This window comes from Myodes glareolus, chromosome 10, assembly GCF_982192425.1.
Source record: "Myodes glareolus chromosome 10, mMyoGla1.1, whole genome shotgun sequence".
Lineage (NCBI taxonomy): Eukaryota > Metazoa > Chordata > Mammalia > Rodentia > Cricetidae > Myodes > Myodes glareolus.
This window is the reverse complement of record NC_142035.1, coordinates 46,169,811-46,191,014: the sequence shown is the minus strand read 5'-3', so window position 1 is coordinate 46,191,014 and position 21,204 is coordinate 46,169,811. Positions and strand designations below refer to the sequence as shown.

Below are 21,204 nucleotides of genomic sequence, written 5' to 3'. Positions count from 1 at the left end.
CCCAGATCTTTGTGAAATCTGTTGTTTGCATTCCTTTCTCCATAGCCCAAAAAGGCTGTAAAAAGGAAAACAGACAGGAACCCAAGCTGGACATAGAGGAAGGAAGCAAAGCTTCTGAAGTGGGCTGATACTGCACTGGTGCACACAGCCTGGGTGTTCTGCCCTTACTCTCTCACAAGTGTAACAGGGGCATGGCCTTCTAAGAGCTGCAGAAATGCTATGTTCAGGTGCCAATATTTAAATAATGCCTGGCAACACTGAGAAAGACTGGACATTTTCTAGTAACACAGCTGCGTAGACTTGAACTAGAAACTACTCACCCACCTAAAAAATATCTCTCTCTCTCTCTCTCTCTCTCTCTCTCTCTCTCTCTCTCTCACACACACACACACACACACACACACACACGCCACTCTGTGTCTCTGCGTGTATGTGAGCACTCACAGAAAACCAGGCACATGGCCAGACATACTCCACACAGGTACATACACGGTCACAAATGCACACACAGAAACAGACATAGACATGTTATAGACATGTTCAGACACACAGTCCAGAAAGCCTCAGAACTCATCCCCCAAAGCTGAGCTTCTGTACCAAATAATGGTCATACCTTTAATGGAGCCTCGATCTGTCTACCAAACTGTCCTGCAGTCCGTGCAGAACCCACCACACCTGTGCAGTGCTGTGACTGTCCTGGGATGCAGCAGGAGCCGCTTTTAGGTGCTGAAGTAATTTCAGCTCTTATAACCCACATGAGCTGGCCAAAATTGTATAACTAACCACACCTCCTCAGAAATGTTACTTGTATTACACAACAGCCACCGCCTGGCCACGAACAGTCACTGCAAGCCTCTATTACGGTCTTAAAATCAGTGTTGCAGCAGGCTTCTTCAGAGCAATCTGGATATTCTATTATAGAACCCCAGCAGCTGCTGGGATTGTATTTCTCAAACCCAAACAAAGAAGAGAAATTAAAATCTATCTTTTCAAACAGTTCAGATGAGCAAGTCTGCCCATGTTGCTGCCAGCTCAGTGAAAAGGAGATTAATTTTATTCACTGGCAATTTTTCTTTTCCCCAGTCAGGAGCCCAAAGACATCAGATTGCAAAACTCAAAGAATTTCAGTGATGTCAAGGTAGGACCCCATCATTAAACATAAGCAAAGTCAACAAAAATGAACACTGAAGAGCAAACCACACAACTTGAGTCTCTGGGTGTCTGGTAGACAGGCTCTAAATGTACAGTCCTTGAAGAGGAAAAGGCCACACAGGCAGCCATGCAGTCCTCCCTACTCCTGACTCCATCCCAGGGCAGGCACAGAGTGGGGCGGGGGCAGGTCCGCTCTGGGATGTGCAAGCATCTATCTCCATCTCCCTTACAACAGACTGCACTTCCCCACACCCGAGGAAGACCAGACCCAGGTGAGAAGCAGGGAGGCAGGATCAGCTCTGCCAGCACCACTGGACACCTGAGAAGAGAGGCCCTGGGAATAGACAGAACCGGGAGAAAGTCACCAAAAGTGAGGATAGACAAAGAACGGGGAGAAAAGCCACCGAGAGTGAGGGTGAAGAGAGAACGGGGAGAAAAGCCACCGAGAGTGAGGGTGAAGAGAGAATGGGGAGAAAAGCCACCGAGAGTGAGGGTGAAGAGAGAATGGGGAGAAAAGCAGCTGAGAGTGAGGGTGAAGAGAGAATGGGGAGAAAAGCAGCTGAGAGTGAGGGTGAAGAGAGAACGGGGAGAAAAGCCACCGAGAGTGAGGGTGAAGAGAGAATGGGGAGAAAAGCAGCTGAGAGTGAGGGTGAAGAGAGAATGGGGAGAAAAGCAGCTGAGAGCGCCACTCATTCACACGACCTTGAGGAACTGGGGGAGACCAGCGGAGAAGATATCTGGAAACAGGGTGGAGAAGAACTGTAAAGGCTCAGGATGGAAGTACACTGCCTAAAAGGACAATTCCCATGTGTCCACCATCTGACGGTCAAAACACTCAAGGAGCTGAGCACCCATCAGAATGCTTTGAGGATCTCAGAGAGGATGAACTGTAGGGATCTAGAGAAATTCCAAGAACAGAAAAGAGAAATCGGGCTGTAGAGATGGCTCCACGGTTAAGAGCACTGTTCTCGTAAGGGACCAGAATTCAGTTGCCAGTACCCACACGGTGGCTCACCATCACCTGTAACTCCAGTCCTAAGCAGTCCAGCGCCCTCTTTCTGGCCTCTGTGATCACTGCACCTGTGACGTTCATACATGCATGCAGGCAAAACATTCCCCTGTGATCACTGCACAAATGATGTGCATACATGCATGCAGGCAAAACACTTCTAAGCGTAAAACTAAATAAATCTTTAAGCAACAAAAATGGGACCAATAGATAAACCTAAGATACAGTGTTGAAAGATACTGGCTAAGCTGTTCTGAAAACGAGAAAGGCCAGAAAGTCAGAGGAGAACCTGTGTCAGGACAACCGAACGATGAAAGAGAGACAGGCCAGGGACACAACGTCTGCTTTCACATTTAGTTTTATCACACATACCAACTTTTGGCCAGAGAAAGACCTCACACACAACGGTACCAATGTCATTCAGCCAGCATGTCTGAAAGTAACGCTAGGGTGGTAACCTCTATGAAATGCAAACAACCATGTTTCCTAGAGATGCACCTCAGAAGCCGCCTCCTTTACTAAGTGCAGTATGACGATATTTACTAGCATTGCCCCCAAATTTCATGATATGAAATGCCACAAGCCAGTAAGCATGAGCCTAAGCTGTGGAAGGTTAGAGCTGCATGCCCGGGTCAGGTGGCCTCCGTGTGCAAAGGTCAAATGAGACATTTTTCAGATACCCAGCCTAAAACAGAAGCCAAGGAGTCCCACTACAGCCAGGGCTCCATACTAAAGACACTGTATCAAAACAAAAGAACAAAGTCAGAGTCACTTGACACTGCTAAAATATCAAATTCATAAGCTTGTAGTCTGTCAATGAAATAAAACTCATAACCTATTAAATGTAGGTCAATGGTCTACACTGAATTGTATCTATTTACCACCAAGAGGGTGGGGAGACAAGCAAGGGACTCTCCTAGCCTTGCAGCATGTAGGAATCTGCCAATGTAGGGAATGGAGTTAAATTAACATCAACAGGAGGGACCTGTGCACAGTTAAAAAAAAAAATAGGGCTTCATCCCCAATGATCAGGGATCATTTGTGGGAAATGACCGTGAGTCACGTCACAGGAAAGATTTGTAAATGCCCTCAAAAGCAGCCTCTGTATCTCTCAGTACCAAATTATAATGCCTGTCCTGGCTGGTGTTGTCAACACACCTAGATGTCTAGGAAGAGCAAATCTTAACGAGAAAAGTTGGCATAAGGTTGGCCTGTATGCAAATGTGTATGGCATTTGCATTTTCTTGGTTGATGATTGACATGGAAGGGCTCCACCCACTGTAGGTGAGGCCAACCCAGGCCAGGTGGTCCTGGAACCTGTAAGAAAGCAAACTGAGCAGTCCATAATAAGCAAGCCAATAAGCAGCACTACTTCATGGCCTCTGCACCAGCTCCTGCCTCCAGGTTCCTGCCCAGATTGAGTTCCTGTCCTGACTTCACTGAATGATAGGCTGTGCTGAAATAAGCCCTCTCTTCCCCAAGCAGCATTTAGTCACGGTGTTTTATCACAGCAATAAAAGGACTAAAACAAGTGGCTGGACAGTGGTGGCGCACACCTTTAATCCCAACCCTCGGGAAGCAGAGTCAGGTGGATCTGAGTTCAAAGTCAGCCTGGTCTACAGAGTGAGTTGCAGGACAGGCTCCAAAGCTACAGAGAACCCTGTCTCAAAAAAACAAAACAAAAAACGACTAAAACAATACCAAAAAGATACAAAATAACTATAAAGACTGGCTAACAATGTAAAAATAAGAAACCTCAGAGGTTGAGAATGCTCATTGCTTACAAAGTTACCCGGATCTGGCTCCCAGCACCCACATGGAGGCTCACTACCACCTGTCACTCATCTCCAGGGGGTGTCCTGCTGCCTTCTAGCCTCCACGGGAACCTGCATTCACATGCCGTATACTCATACAGACACCTAAATAGAAATGAGAATAAATGCATATTCAACAAATAAACACGGGCTGGAAAGATGGCTCCAGGGCTAAGAGCACACACTGCTTCGGTTCCCAGCATCAGGAGAGAGGGTTCACAGCCACCCCAACTCCAGGGTCACATCATCTGATGCCCTTCTGATCTCTGTGGGCACCTGAAAACACATAATTTTTAAAAATAGTTATTTTAAAGCACAAATTTAAAAACAAAACAAAACCACTAAAATGGCACTACAGAGAAGCCGAGAGATGATAAATGAACCCAAATTCTCCTATGGCCTAACTGGAATGAACTCACACACCTCCTCACACTTCCTGTGAGCTGGACCCACAGTGCACAGTGCTGAGGGTGATGGGCATCCAGCAGTGTCTGCTACTCTCCACTCCTGTGCGGTGAGCCCCATGCCACTAAAGTCTATGCAGATTTAAAACTCCACTCATGTCTCTCTCTACATGGTAAGAGGCAAGTGAGCAGCTCCATTCTTAGCAACTATGTACGGTTAAATTCAAGACAGAAATAAGAGAAAACAAAACACTAAACGTGGACAAATACAACAAAAGAATCTGTCGGAATTAGTCTCAAAAAAAGGGGGTTGGGGCTGGGGAAATAACCAGAATTTGAGACACTAGAGAAATAACTTTGCTGGTAAAGGGCTAGCTCTGTGAACTTGAAGCCCAAACTGGATCCTCAAAACCCATTTAAAAGGTAAAAGGCCAGGCATGGTGGTGAGCGGTTGTGACCCCAGCTGCCAGGGAGGTGGACAGAGGAAGATTCCTAGGGCTTGTTGGACAGCTAGTTTAGCCTGACTGGTGAGTTGCAGACCAGAGAGAGACCGCTATCTCAAAGGAAATAGCAGTCTTGTAGATAGCACCCAAGGTTGTTCTCTGGCCTCCACATGCATGTGTGCACACATATATGCATACACAGAAAATGCATTTTTAAAAGAAATAACTATATACTTGAAAATATCTCATTTTATTAATGTAATGGGTTTTTTGTTGTTGTTTTCCTTTTAGGAATTAAACTAGAAAGCATACCAAGGGAGGTAAGACAAACAAGGTACATTACTTCCAATTTTAAACATAAGTATTATTAAGTGTATGTACAGGTCAGGAAACTAGAAAAGGGCCCATGGCGGGGGGGTGGGGGTAAAGAACAGAGGTAGAAAGATAAAAGACCACCTGTGATTTGAAAAATTGAAGTGACTGCTGGGCAGTGGTGGCACACATCTTTAATCCCAGCACTTGGGAGGCAGAGGCAGGTGAATCTCTGGGAGTTCGAGTCCAGCCTGGTCTACAAGAGCTAGTTCCAGGACAGGCTCCATAGTCACAGAGAAAACCTGTCTCGAAAAACCAAAAGAAGTGACTGCTGGGCAGGAGGGTGCAGACAGGTGGGGACTGGGAGATGACCTGCAGGAGCATCTGGATGACACAATCAAAAGTCAGTATGAATGAACTGCCATGGGAAACTGTTATTTTGTGTGCTAATTAAAATTTTAAATTAAAAAAAAAATACTAAAGTATGGTTTGACTGTAACTTTCCAAACAAACGTTACAATACTGACATTTCCGTGCTCTGGTCCTATTAACCTGAGAACATGAGAGATTTGAGATTACCATATGAACAAAAATCTAGGCTGGCTCCTTGAAGAGAGGGGAGAAGCTGTAAGCACTGAAAGCAAAGCAAACCCATTACCTACCAGCGCCCTCTAGTGTCATAATAATCAACTGGTCCTGGTATAAAGGCTTAAAAAAAAAGTATGAAATACAAAATTTTCCAGAGCAGAAGCCAGGGTTTAGGTAGAGAGTCGGGCATGTGTAAGACCTGGGATGAATTCCCACACTGAAAACAAGTTAAAGAAATTTTATTTTGGAAATTTCTAACATACAAAACAGAATTAAAATACATTGATTTTGTACCCAACTTACTTTTGACTACTGGTTTCTGACTCGTGGAGCAATTCCTGTCTTATCAACAGGCAAATCCTTATGTCTCATTCAATTAAAAATTCAGCTAGTACCTAGGCTCTGAAGCTGAACAAAGAGCTACACAGCCAAAATTTTCCAGTATATCATGAAGCTAGCTAGACACACCCAGCTCTGGACAGTGGGACTGGCAGGGGTTGGGGGGATCACCCCTTCTCGTGGCTTTCTCGGCCTGCTAGCTGCAAGGACCATCCAGGACTAAAGCAAGTGTATTTAAAAAGAGCGTGGGACAGACTGAAAAGTTTCTGTTTCATTCTCTGGGCATATTAAAACCCAAACTACCCCCATCCACACACGTACAGACACATTTTATACACAAAGCAATCTGAAGGCTGGGAGTGTAAAGTGGCTGCTTAGTCCTTCTGGGGCCTCAGGTCCAAGCCCAGCACAGTGGAAATAAATGAAGAAACTTTATAGTCCCCTCACCCCCACAGCACTAGGATTCACACATACCATGCAAGCACTACTAAGCTATATCCCCAGCCCAACAAATATTGAATATTTAAGTAAATTATAATGGTCATATTTCAAAAGCAAAGAAACCTCATATTTAAAATAAATGTAGAAATGAAACCTGGGCAGAACTGACAAAATCCCAACAAACCTGGGGGTGTGGTGAGGAAAAGCTGGGTTTTTCCTTCAGTGGGACGGATGGAAGGTCCATGGTGAAGGGCCAGTGTCTGGCAGAGAAGAATGGGTTCACTGTTCACCTTGGCTATCAGACTTATTATTAAACTGTCTCCACTGGCACTTGGAGCGGGCCACTGATGGCTGTGAATATGTGCCTGCAAGCACCTAAAGAACTCAGGTCACAAGGTGGAAACAAACCTCAGCCACAGGAACAGCCTCCTTTGCTCATGACCCACCGCCGTGTCCTGGGTGGCACTGGGCAGGAGGGAGAGCGGGAACCAGCATTCACACGGGGCCCTGAGTCCTTCCCCACTGAGCATGTGCAGCAGCAACTGCAGTGTGGGTCAACAGGAGAGCAAAAATCAGTTTGTTTTGCTTCTATTATAATTGCATAATTTATCTCAAGAACGTACATACTGAAAATGAGAAAATAAAACGCTATCTCAGAGCACACAACAATGTGATCGTGACCCATGTTAAAGCATGTACTCTCTGGGGCTGGAAAGACGGCTCCATGGCTGAGTGGGCACTGACCTAAAAGACCAGAGGGCAGATTCCAGCACCCTTAAAGAATAATTCACATCCACTTCTAGTTCCCGAGGGATCCACAACCTCTGGCCTCCAGAGTCCCTAGACTCTCCTACAACACACACGTAAGTAAAATAACTTTTTAGAGAAAAATGTGTGGTGGCCCATGCCTTTAATCCCAGCACTCAGAAGGCAGAGGTGGGCAGATCTTTGTGGGTTCAAGGCCAGCCTAGTCTACAGAGCTAGTTTGAGGACAGCCAAGGTTATACAGACAACCCCTGTCTTGAAAAATAAAACAAAAAAGAAAAAGAAAAAAATGGGAAAGAGAGAGTAGGGAGCCAGAGAGATGACTCAGCAGGTAAGAGCATTTGTTGCTCTTGCAGAGGATCTGAATTCAGTTCCCAGTACCCACGTGACATTTCACAACCATCCATAATTCCAGTTCCAGGGGATCTGATGCCCTCTTCTGACCTCTGCAGACACCAGACATGCATGTGTTGCACATACATACATACATACATACATACATGCCAGCAAACACAGACACACTCATGCATGCACCATAAAATAAGTCTTTACAAAGAGTATATGTCTCAATTACTTTCTTTGCCTTGACAAAACACCAGGACCAAGGCAACTCATAAAAGAAGGCATTTTACTGGGCTTATGGCTTCAGAGGATTAGAGTCCATGATGGCAAAGCAGTGGCAGGAACAGCTGAGTGCTTACATTTTAAACTGCAGCTAAGAGGCAGAGAAGGAGCAACAGAATGGCAGTCTTTTGAAATCTCGAAACCCACCCCTGACACACCTCCAATAAAGCCACACACCTAATCCTTCCAAATGGTTCTATAATGGGAACCAAGTGCTCAGACATATGAGCCTATGGGTGCCATTCTCATTCAAGCCACCACAGTACATAATCTTCTGATAACTTGATTTACACATACATACATATGCACACAAAGGAATAACCCCATCTTAGTTCATATATCACCAAAGCCTCTAACTCAGTGATTCTCACCCTTCCTAATGCTGGGACCCTTTAATACAGTTCCTCACGTTGTAGTGACCCCAGCCATAAAATTATTTCATTGCTACTTCATAAACTGTAATTTTGCTACTGTTATGAGTCAGTGTAAATATTTTATATGCAGGCTATTAGATGTGACACACACCCCCCAAAAAAGTTGAAACCCACAGGTTGAGAGTGGCTGCTCTAACTGCTATCTATAATCGTCTGAATGGAGGTAGTAGATGTGTTAGCCTGAGCTTTCACACAAGGCTAGAAGAGGAAAGAAACTACGTGTGAGGAGCTAACATAACAAGCTTCTGTTAAAGGAGAAAGGAGCTCTTCTAGGAGCTTGGACCTGCACAGAAAAGCTAACAAAACACTAGGCCACAGGGAAACTGCAGAAAAGGAACTGCTAAACTTCAGGCTGTCCAGCAAACCTAAAACAAAATAATGCCTGTCTTCCAAAAGGGATGATCACTAAAAAGACTAAATGAACACACTAGAGGCATTTTCCACACCATGGAGAAAGGCAGGGAACAACTCATTTATATAAACAGTTGGTCTTAATCCAGCATCAGCTGTCTGATTTAAAAACATTTATCCCCAGCTGAAAAGTCCTGACCTGCCTGTAATCTCTGTCATGGCAACCATTACACAACTGGCCATCTTTCTTCTTACCTTTCTTCTTGTACAAGTCACCAGCATTGTTTACATGGGTTCTTGAAACTACCCAATTTCTTTGGTAAATATTTAATTGTCTTGTTGCTAAGAATCAAACTATAAACAGTACAACATTTTTATATAACATGTTTGATAGTAAGAAAGTAAGAGGGTGGCGTCAACAGCACACAGACTAAACCCAAAACAAAATCCCAGAGGCTGTAAGGTCTTGGCACAGACACTGATAGAACAAGAACGCTCCCCTCACTGTTGAAAACTGTCAGTAGAGCTGATACCCACATCATTTTGCATCTGTGGTCCTAGCTATTTCTACAATGGACCTCAATCATGCTCCTGGCCCCCAAACGCAGCAGGTGTTCTCAGCTGTGAAGCGAAGGGCTGTGTTGTCATCTCTTGCTCTCAGAGACAAAAAGTCTGTACGTTTAGGAAGAGCTTAGCATCTCGGGTTCGGCACTGGCAAATAGAATGAGATGAGTCATTCACAGACTCCTGACTGTGATGGTGGTCTGTGCTCTGAGGTCAGAATGGACCATACCGGAAGCCATGTCTCATGTAACTGGACAGTCTGGAGTGAATAAGAGAAAACACACACACACAAGCTACACCATGAGTAAAACCCAAGGACTCGGAGCCAGTTGTATAGATTGACTAGAATCCTAGGAAGAACGTTCTCAGGAAAGTCTACGTGGAGGGGATGAAGAGTCTCCAAGTATGGTACGCAACAGCCTAACCACAGCACACAGAGCAAAGGGAAAGAAGACTATCCCTTACAGGTCAGAGGACTTGAGAGCCTTCTGCAAACAGAACACACTTTGGAAATCCTGAGTTTCAGAGCTCTCGGCAATCATCTCAGGAAGAGAGATCAAGAGGTACAAGGCCAGGTGTGGTAGTTCATGCCTTTAATCCCAGTATTTGGGAGGTAGAGACAGGCAGATCTCTGAGTCCAAAGCTAGTCTGAGTTTACATAGTGAGTTCCAGACCCTGTCTCAAAAACGGATAAACAAACTGGACGGTGGTGGTGCATGCCTTTAATCCCAGTATTCAGGAGGCAGAGGCAGGCCAAACTCTTGAGTTCGAGGACAGCCTGGTGTACAGGGTGAGTTCCAGGGCAGCCAGGACTGTTTCACAAAGAAACTCTTTGTCTTGAAAAACCAATCATCATCATCAAACAAGCTAATTACTCTAAGTATGGTTTCCAACATGAACTGTTTCTACAAACCCCTCCAAATCAAAACACAAGCCAAAGGTAAGTCCCTTAAATAAATAATGCAGTGTTGGCATTCCCATGCACAGCCATGGACACTGCCTCTATCTCAGAATCCCCAAAACAACGAGAAGGCCATGGAAACAGCTGTACTTTATTGTTTAAGTGTGAAGGCAAGAAACAGAAGTCTGCATATTTTCATCACAAGTACAATTTTTCTTCCCAATTTTTTTTTTAATTTTAGACATGTGTATATACGTGCTTGAGTATATGTCTGTACACCATACATGCCAGAGCCTACAGAAGTCAGAGAGGGACTAATTAGATCCTCTAGAATTGGAGTTACAGGCAGTTGTGAGCCATCATGTGTGTGTCCGGAACTGAACCTCGAAAATCTGTGAGAGCAGTTTGTATTCTTAACGGAACAAATATCTTCAATCCCTTACTGGTTGAATTTGTAAAAGCCACAAATATTAGGAGCAAAGTATGCAAGACTCTTGCAATTGAGGAGTGGCTAGACAAAAACATTAGGTAAATAAAAAAAAAATTTTTAAAGGGAACAGAAATAATAAAGAAATGGGTATAGTAGCACACATTTTAAATTCCAGTTCTCTATTTAGGAGGCAAAAGCAAGTAGATCTCTGTGAGTTCCAGGCCAGGCAGAGCTACGGACACAGCGAGACCCTGTCTCAAAAAGCAAGCAAGAATGAAGAAGGAAGATGTGCCAAAGAAATGGCTCGGTGGTTAAGGACACTTGTTGCTCTTTCGGAGCCGCAAGTTCGGTTCCCAGGACATAATGGCTGTGAATCTAGTTTCTCTTCTGCCCTCCACTGGCACCAAGACACACACGAGACACCGACATACATAGAGGCAAAACCCTAATACACATAAAATAAAAATAAATAAATCTTAAAAAGGAAAAATAAATAAGATGTATTTGATGAAGCAAATCCAAGGATGATACAGACAAGTTGAACCTGGTGATACATTTGACAAATGTCAACTAAAGACAACCAAATATTAAAGAAATTCAATGAAACAAGAGCAGAGAAAATCTACAAAAGAAAATGAGGGTGGGAGGCAACTTGGACTCAAGAGTTGGAGAACGTTTATTTCCCAAGTGTTCTCAGATAGACCTGACCTTTTGCTTCCAGCATCAATCTTACCACTAGATTGTCCTCCCCATAAGAAAAGCTAGTGCAGCTATTCTGTTCTCTTCCTGTCTTTGAAAATGGAAATAGAAGCCGGGCAGTGGTGGTGGTGCTTGCCTTTAATCCCAGCACTCAGGAGGCCAAGGCAGGCAGATCTCTGTGAGTCGAAGCCAGCTTGGTCTACAAGAGCTGGTTCCAGGACAGGCTCCAAAACTACACAGAAGAACCGTCGTCTAGAAAAACAAAAAATAAAAAGAAATGCTGTTGCAGTATCATTTGTAACACCAAAACTAACCAAACTAGAACTCAGCCTGGTGGTGTGTAAGCTTGGGAGAATGAGACAGGGCTGTCTGGGCCACAGAACTTAAGCCCAGGCTGAGAGACCTTGCCTCATTTTTTAAGAAAGAATAAAAAAAAATAGGGGAGGAGAGTGCTGTGGGCAGAGCTTGGTGGTAAAGCATGTAAGGGGCCATGGGTTCAACCCCCTGTACTAAAACAGACAGACAGACATACATGGTATTGTCCATCAAGCTTTGAGATAAGAAAAGTAGGAAAGGTGGGAGGAATGTATTAGTGCTTTAATGCCATTAATTAAACCGCAAAGTGATCTGAGAACACTCCACTGCCATGGCGACTCAAGGAGTCAATAGCAGCATACTCAGCAAAGCTTTGCTAATAAGGATAGCCAAAAGTAAAAGAAGCAAAACAAATATTTACCTCCTACCTGGTAATTAATATGTGTCAAGACTGAACATGTTTATTTTTTAAGCTACTTACTGAAGGGCTCTGGCAGGCCTTGCCTTTCCTCCATTCCCTCTTTCCTTGCTAAACTGTTAGATTACATTCCTAAAGCTAGCCAAGGTCTGTTCCCTTATTTGGCCACATCCTCCTGAGGCTGACTCCCTAGTTCCGGCTATCAAAATATTGAAGCCCAGCAATCAGAAGGCCCTTCTGACACAAGTAATAGGTCATGCTGGTGAGGACGTGGAGCAAGGGGTACACTCCTACACTGCTGGTGAGAGTGCAAATTTGTACGGCCACTGTGGGAATCAATATGGCTGTTTCTCAGAAACCTGGAAATCAATCTACCTCAAGACCCAGCTACAGCACGCCTAGACACAAACCGAGGGCGCTCCATCCTATCACAAGGCCACTTACTCAGCTATGTTCACAGCAGCTTTATTTGTAATTGCCAGAAACTGGAAACAATCTGAATGTCCCTCAACTGAGGAATGGATAAAGAAAATTGTGGTATATTTACATAATGGAGTACTACACAGCTGTTAAAAACGATGACATCATGAAATTTGCAGGCAAATGGACGGACTTGAAATAATTATCCTGATTAAAGTAACCCAGACCCAGAAAGACAAACATGGTATGTACTCACTCATAAGTGAATATTAGCTGTAAAACAAAGAATAACCAGGCTACAATCCACAGCCCCAGAGACACTAACAAAGAGGGCTAAAAAGGGGCGGGGGACAGACAAGAATCTCCCTGGGAAGGGGAAATAGATTTTGTGGGTGGACAGGCAGGTGGGGTTGGGAACAGGAGGGATGAAGTGTGGGAAGTAAATACTGGGAGAAATGACTGAGACGGGTGGGCCTTTAGGGGGCAAAGTGGAAACCAAGTACAAGGAAATCCATGGAATCTACGAGAGTAGCCTAACAAGGACTGCTAGTAATGGGGACATGGAGCCTGAACTGGCCATTTTCTATAACCAGACAAGGTCTCAAGTGGAAGGATTGGGACACCAACCCAGTCACAAAACCTTTGCCCTACAGTTTGTGCTGCCTACAGAGGAGGTCTAGCAGAATCTTCAAAGGGACCAGAAAGACTCCATCCAGCTACTGGTAGGAGCAGATGGAGAGTCCCACGGAAAAACCTTAGCTCTGGGAGTCCGTTCTGCAGAGGAGGGGGAGGAAGGATCAGGACCAGAGGAACCAGGTGGCAGGGACACTATGAAAACAAATTGACTAGGGCTCATAGGAGCTCTCAGAGATCAGGGAGCCTATAGAGGTCTGACCTAGGTCCTCTGCATATATCTCATAGCTGAGTAGCTTGGTGTTCTTGTGGGGTTCCTGAAAGAGGGAGCAGGGGCGTTGCTGATCCTTTTGCCTATTTATGGGACCCTTTCCCTTCAGCTGGGTTGCCTTAGAACTATAGTCATAACTACCGGAAACACCGAAGAAGGAGGCTCACAAGTTCAAGACCTGCCTAGGCTACAGGCTACAGAGTAAGATTGAGGCCAGCCTGTGATACATAATAAATTCAAGGCTAGTCTCAATCAATACCTTGTTATCAAATAAATCAATAAGAAGTATGAGCTAGAGATGTAGTTCAGTGTTTGGAATATTTATCTAGTGTGTTCAAATCCCAGCACCACCAAAATAAAATTCTCTGTTGCACAAAATAGCCCCCCCACCCACTCACCCACCGGGTTTCTCTGTATAACCCTGGGCACTCTGTCACCACCAGCTGGAGCACAAAATATTTTCAAAGACAGTACTTCAGAAGAATACCTATACAACCAATTTTGCTCTCGGCTGGAATTTCTTCAGGGATTTAAACTTCATGCCCTTAGCATGGGGCTTTGATTGGAAACACAAGCAAGCTAAATCTATTCTAAAGTAGTGCTGGCAAGTGTATCAAAGCACATCGCTGCAGCTGTCCTAACTTTTAGTTACTGTTGTTACTTACTACACCTACTCACATACTAATCTTTATCCTGAGTGTCTGATTTTTTTTTCTTTGAGCAGAAGAGTTTATAGCTCAAGCCCACCTCCAGTTTGCTCTCTACTTTCTGTGTGTAGCTGGAGATCTGATCTCATCTCTGTGCTCTGACTACCTGCTGCCATGCCTCTGCCACTCCTGTGCCTTGACTGTGGACTCTCCTTCTGAAACTCTAAACCAAAACACCCCTCTTCCTTCTATAAGTTGTTTTAGCAACAGAGAAGTAAAATGCACCTGTCAATACATTTACAGTACAAACCAGAGTCAGACTCAGTGGCCATTTCACGTACAGTCGGCCCAGCCGCGATCAGGCTGGCCCAGGAGTGCTGAGACAGCCAACAGTCCGGGCAGACCGACTGGAAAGTCCTCAGCTGAGAAGTTTCCCAGCTGTTAGTTATGAGTTAGTCTGGCATCAGCATTTATCAGTAGGCTAGGGGTAAACAAGCACAGAAGTACCAGAGTCTGGCCTTCAATCAGCCATCATGAGCCTGCCTTTCCCACCCCAATTTCAGAAACACTAGTCTTTAGATGGGAGATGAATGGATAGATGGGTGGAAAATTTTTTAAGTAATTAAAATGTGAATGAATAAATGTATTTGCTTCCTTTTTTAAAACAATGTAAAACTTACCAAAATAAAATCTTCATAACTGTCAGAAAAGAGGTACAATGTAGCAAGCACCACTAAAGATAATTCAAGAGGTATGATGCGGTGGAGGTTGAGTGCTTGCTGCCAGAACCTCTGTGAGTAGTGGCCAATTGTAACTGCAGCCCTCTTCTGGCCTCCCCAAGAACCAGCACACACAACTCACAGAGACACATACAGAAAAAAATAACATTTAGAGTAAAGCTTAAAAGTTTATGGATAGAACATGAAAAAGTCGTCTTTTTAAAATTGTTTGCTTGTATTTTTAAAAAGTGTACTGTTCTTTGAGAAGTGCACTACAGTACTCCCTACCTCTGAGAAACATTAATTACATACATGTATTTGCATACACTGATGCAAATTGTTTGAGGACAAACCTCAAGCTGCTTCGAAGTGGGAGGAGAAGCATAAGATTGTGAGTCCACAGATTCAACACAATGCCCATCAAAATCCAAACAAAATTCTTCAGAGACCTCGAAAGAACGGTACTCAACTTCATTTGGAAAAGCAAAAAACCCAGAATAGCCAAAACAATCCTGTACAATAAAAGAACTTCCAGAGGCATCACAATCCCTGACATCAAACTCTACTACAGAGCTACAGTATTGAAAACAGACTGGTATTGGCATAACAGTCAGGAGGACCAATGGAACTGAAAAGAAGACCTGGATAACAATCCACACGTCTTCAAAACCTGATTTTTGATAAAGAAGCAAAAAATATCAAATGGAAAAAAGAAAGCATATTTAACAAGTGGTGCTGGTATAACTAGATATCAACATGTAGAAGGATGAAAATAGACCCATATCTGTCACCATGCACAAAACTCAAGTCCAAATGGATCAAAGACCTCAACATAAAGCCAGCCACACTGAAACTTACAGAAGAGAAAGTGGGAAGTACACTTGAACACATTGGCACAGGAGACCACTTCCTAAATAAATAGAACACCAGCAGCACAGACACTGAGAGAAACAATTAATAAATAGGACCTCCTGAAAAGCTTCTGTAAAGCAAAGGACACAGTCAACAAGACAAAACAACAGCCTACAAAATGGGAAAAGATCTTCACTAACCCCACATCAGACAAAAGTCTGATCTCCAAAATATACAAAGAACTCAAGAAATTGGACACCAAAAGAACACATAATCCAATAAAAAAAAATGGAGTACAGACCTAAACAGAGAACTCTCAACAGAGGAAGCTAAAATGGCTGAAAGACACTTAAGGAAATGTTCAACATCCTTAGTCATCAGAGAAATGCAAATCAAAACAACTCTGAGATTCCATCTTATACCTGTAAGAATGGCTAAGATCAAAAACACTGATGACAACTTATGCTGGAGAGGTTGTGGGGAAAAGGGAACACTTCTGCATTGCTGGTGGGAGTGCAAGCTGGTACAACCCCTTTGGATGTCAGTGTGGCGATTTCTCAGAAAATTAGGAAACAACCTTCCTCAAGATCCAGTAATACCACTTTTGGGTATATAACCAAAGGATGCTCAATCGTGCCACAAGGACATGTGCTCAACTATGTTCATAGCAGCTTTGTTTGTCATAGCCAGAACCTGGAAACAACCTAAATGCCTCTCGATCAAAGAATGGATAAGAAAAATATGGTACATTTACACAACGGAGTACTATACAGCAGAAAAAAATAACGACATCTTGAATTTTGCAGGAAAATGGATGGAGCTAGAAAACATTATTTTGAGTGAGGTAACCCAGACACAGAAAGACAATTATCACATGTACTCACTCATAGGTGGTTTTTCAACATAAAGCAAAGAAAGCCAGCCTACAAACCACAATCCCAGAGAACTTAGACAACAATGCAAACACTAAGAGAGACTTACATAGATCTAATCTACATGGGAAGTAGAAAGTATAAAAAGACAAGATTTCCTGAGTAAACTGGGAACATGGGGACCTTGGGGGAGGATTGAAGAGGGGAAGGGAGAGGCAGGGAGGGGAGCAGAGAAAAATGTGGAGCTCAATAAAAAATTTAAAAAAAGGTGTGAGTCCAAGATAGGCAGTGATGGCGCACATATTTAATCCCAGCGTTCAGGAGGGCTGAGGCAGGCAGATCTCTGTGAGTTCGAAGCCAACCTGGCCTCCATAGTGATTTCCATGACAGCCAGAGCTGTTACACGGAGAAGCCCTATCTTATAAACCCAAAAAAGAAATGGGAGAAAAAAGATTGTGAGACCTTCCTAATTTATACAATTCTGAAGACTCTGAATTATTTTCTAACATGTATATGCTTCTTTTGGTACAGAGATATAGTCCCCATACTTGACAAGTGGAAGCTGGAGGATCAGGAGTCAAGGTCAGTCAGGGCTACAGGAGATCCTGTCTCAAAAAAAAAGCTACAAGTATTCATTTTAAAAATAAAATAAGGGTTCCACAAGGGCAAAATTATAAACTCACAATTAACAAGATATCATTTTAGCACACAAATTACATAAAAATCCAGAAAGTGCAAATCAAGTCCTAGACATCTTACAGACGTATTTGGGGAAGTGTTTAATGCTGACTGGAAAAATGGGTGGAAGGACTGGCTTCCTCCTCTAATAGGCAGGGATCAGAGAGCAAACCACAGAGCTGGGTCACAAGCTCTAACTGCAAAACGGCATTTCGAGAAAGGGATCTCTAGAGAAGAATTAACAGAAGGTCCAGCACCGCAAACCAACTAGACACTGAGCGAGTGCTCTTCCTCCTAGCCTCCTCCCCACAGGGCATCCTCCAGCCACAAGGTCACAGGCCTAAGATCAAAGTGGTGCTCCTGGAGCTGACCAGACGCATCCCTGAGCGGGGTCGTCCAACTCTCTCTCCCACGGGAACATTTGTGCATCTACCTCTACTGCTCATGTAGGTTTGGTTACAAAGGAGCCACAAGGTTAAGCATCTCTAATCAAAAATCCCAAATCTGCTAACAAAAGTACACAATTTATACCATGAAACTTTAGGGGTTTTTTCTTTCGTTTTTATTAAATGTTTTCATTTACTTTACATTTTTGATTTATTTAGTTTCTCCTCCCTCCTCTCTTCCCATTCCACCCCCCCCCCACTTCCTGTCTATCCTGCTCCCACCCACTGTAACATGTAGGGCCCTGCTCGTTTGTATTTCTGTCCTGCCCAGCCCCCCAGCTATTTAGTCCCAGAGAAAATCAACCACAGAGAACTCTGTAAGTTATAATGCTGATTGGCCCATTAGGTCAGGCTACTTATTAGCTAACTCTTTCATCTTGATTAACCCATTATTCTGATCTATTTTAGCCATGTGGCTCAGTACCTTTTTCAGTGGGACAGCTTACAACCTGCTGCTTTGGTGGTCTGGGCAGGAGTGGGAGGAATCAACTTCCTCCTCCCCAGAATTCTCCTGCTCTTCTTGCATTATTTCCACTTCCTGTCTGGTTTTCCCACCTACAGCTCCTGCCTGGCCAATCAGCGTTTATTTAAAACATGATTGACAGAATACAGACAATTCTCTGGCACCACTTCCCCTCTTTTTTTAAAAAAAGAAAACAAAGGAAAATATCCATAGTCCATTTTTGGGAATGTGGGCGTAGTATTTCAGGCTACTTCCTGCTGGCTGGGGGTGCTGATAATCTTATGGGGACCGAAAGAAAATTTAGAGTTATGATCAAGTCCTGACTGGAGTATCCTGTGAGTCTTGATCATCTCAGGCAGCAGTCTTGAACCTGTTCTGGATGAAGAACTCAGACATCTGGGCCATCTGTTCCAAACGGAGATTGCTCAGGTGGTCTCCCTTGGTCAAAGATGATTTTTCTTAACTCTGAATAAATCCAGAGCCTCTCATTTTCTGTGGAAACAAAAGCAGAATCTCTTCTCCAAAGTAACATACCTTTTGACTTCAATTTTGAAGCCAAGGTATTTTCAAAATACCTATCTTGGATTAATTCTGCAGCATTTATAAGCAAATATCTTTTAGCAGCTGTTGCTCCTTCCTCAGCATTTAAACAATTCAAAGAGAGCATAATAGCATACAGTATCAAGATTCTTTGTGTATTTTCCATCTTTACGTGGCTTTATTTTAACCTCTATTTCTTTATTTTTACTTTTAACTTTTGGCTTTTTGAGACAGGTTCTCTGCATATCTTTGTCCTGGAACTCCCTCTGTAGACCAGGCTATCTTTGAACTCCCAGAGATCGTCTGTCTCTGCCTCCCAGGCTACTCTTTCTTTCTTTCTTTCTTTCTTTCTTTCTTTCTTTCTTTCTTTCTCTCTCTCTCTCTCTTTTTTTTTTTAGTCTGAGAACTTTAACCTTTAGCCTGTATATATTTTTAACAGAAAGTAAACCATTTAGAGGTTTTCTTACTCTTTGAATCTCTCTTTACTGTATATCTCTCTTTTTCTGACCACATGGGTCTTTAATTTGCTAAGGAATATGGAGAAGACAACACTCAAAAGCTCTTAAGGCGTTTCAAGGTCCTTGCCAGGAAGCAAGCTGCAACAATGTTTCCATAGTCGGGACTGCCTGCTTGAAAGAGTCAGTTTTCCCTGGGAGGACCGCCCAGAAAGCCAGCATTTTAAAACAGCTCAGCTTTTTTCCTGCTACAGCTGAAAACTGAAATGCTTTACTCTAGTCTTTCCCAAGCTTTCTCAGACTTTCTGTGGATGCAGTTATCCACGTGGGCGCCATTCTGTAACATGAGGGGGCCTACTTGTTTATGTTTTCTGTGCCTCCCAGTACCCCACAGCTGTTTAGTCCCAGAGAAAAATCAACCACAGAGAACTCTGTAAGTTATAATGCTGATTGGCCCATTAGGTCAGGCTACTTATTAGCTAACTCTTTCATCTTGATTAACCCATTATTCTGATCTATTTTAGCCATGTGGCTCAGTACCTTTTTCAGTGGGACAGCTTACAACCTGCTGCTTTGGTGGTCTGGGCAGGAGTGGGAGGAATCAACTTCCTCCTCCCCAGAATTCTCCTGCTCTTCTTGCATCATTTCCACTTCCTGTCTGGTTTTCCCACCTACAGCTCCTGCCTGGCCAATCAGCGTTTACTTAAAACATGACTGACAGAATACAGACAATTTTCCCACACCAACCCACCCACTTCTCCTCCATTCAGAAAGAGGCAGACGTCCCATGGGAGTCAACAAAGCAGGTCATATCAGGTTGAGGCAGGACCAACTCCCCTGTGTCGAGGATGGGTGAGGCATCCCTGCATCATAAAAGCCATCCATGAAACTTTGTTTAAACCACAAAACTATTTTAAAATATTGCATAAAATTACCTGAAGGCTATATGTATATGAAGTATACAAAACATAAAATGAATTTCATGTTTAGAGCTGGGTCTTACCCTTAAAATCTCACTATATAAAGTCGACATTAAAAAAAAAAGTAAAATACTTCTGGTCCTAACCATTCTAGAAAAGGGATATTCCACCTGCGCATGTTGCAGTTGCCAATCTTTGATTGCACACAGAAAATACATAAATAAAAATTATCAAAAAATATGGAGTAGAAATAATACAAAGTTACCATCAATTACTGACTCTCATCATTTCCCTAAAGACATTTACTGTTCAGAAGCAAGAAGAGCAGAAGGCAGCATCACCCAGCTGCCAGGGATGGTGTCAACTTAGCAGACAGTAATCAGCTGACAAAACACCACGTCACGATCTAAATAACAAGACCCAAAACGCACTTAATTCGGATTAAAGCTATGCGCCTGAAAGCAGCGCACACTCAGCACAGACCAACTATTCAGGCTTTTAAGGACTTAGTGGAGAAACACCTTACAACTGCAAATTTGAACAAAACAGGAACATTCTTTTTGAAGTAACTAAGTGACTAGAGAAAATGACAACAGCAAATAACTGCCCCCAAAGCGGGTGCCACTTCCCAGCCTTCCCACAAGAAGCAGGAGACCACAGAAAACTGAGCTCACAATTCAGCCACTGTTTCCTTCTTCCGGAAACAAGCTTTGAGAATACCTGGACCCAGTCTTGACTCCTTTGGTCTTCCTTTAGAAACTGTGGGTACTTCACCCACATTTTCAGTAAGAGGGTTTTCTCGCTCACTTGTAAGAGCTCCTCATAACTTAAGGGTAGCAAGCCTTTGTTGTATTGCTATTTCTTAACAGGACGTAAAAATATTTCTAAGTCAAATCTAGTATTAAACCCTTCTACCACTTTCAGGCTTAGCATGGCCTCAGCTCTGAAAATCAGCCACTGAAAAGTAGCCACCATTTACAGTTAAACACTTCTGATCAAAAATAAATCTAAATGTTTCTTAAAAACTTTTTGTTGTTGCTGGTTTTTCGAGACAGGGTTTCTCTGTGAAACAGTCCTGACTGTCCTGGAACTCACTCTGTAGACCAGGCTGCTGGCCTTAAACTCACAGAGATCCTCCTGCCTCTATCTCCCAAGTGCTGGGGTGAAAGGGGCATGCCTCCACTCATTGCATATAAATGTTTTAGATAAAAACTATAAATCTAAAACCAAAAACAAGGGGTTGGAGAGATGGCTCAGTGGTTAAGAGCGGTGCCTGCTCTTCCAA

General features: G+C 43.4%; 1 protein-coding gene across 4 annotated transcripts in view; it reads right to left on the bottom strand.

The window, feature by feature from the left end:
• Slc23a2 (solute carrier family 23 member 2) overlaps window positions 1-21,204 on the bottom strand; it is a 102,729-nt gene that overhangs the window by 60,409 nt on the left and 21,116 nt on the right. The window contains exon 1 of one of the 4 annotated variants that reach the window (XM_087911181.1): window positions 17,966-17,984. The exons of 2 other annotated variants lie outside the window; for them this stretch is intronic. The gene's annotated coding sequence lies outside the window, so the exon portion shown is untranslated. Of the gene's footprint in view, window positions 1-613; window positions 750-17,965; window positions 17,985-21,204 lie in introns of those variants that run through there. One more of the 4 variants, XM_048455369.3, reaches the window with a different exon arrangement.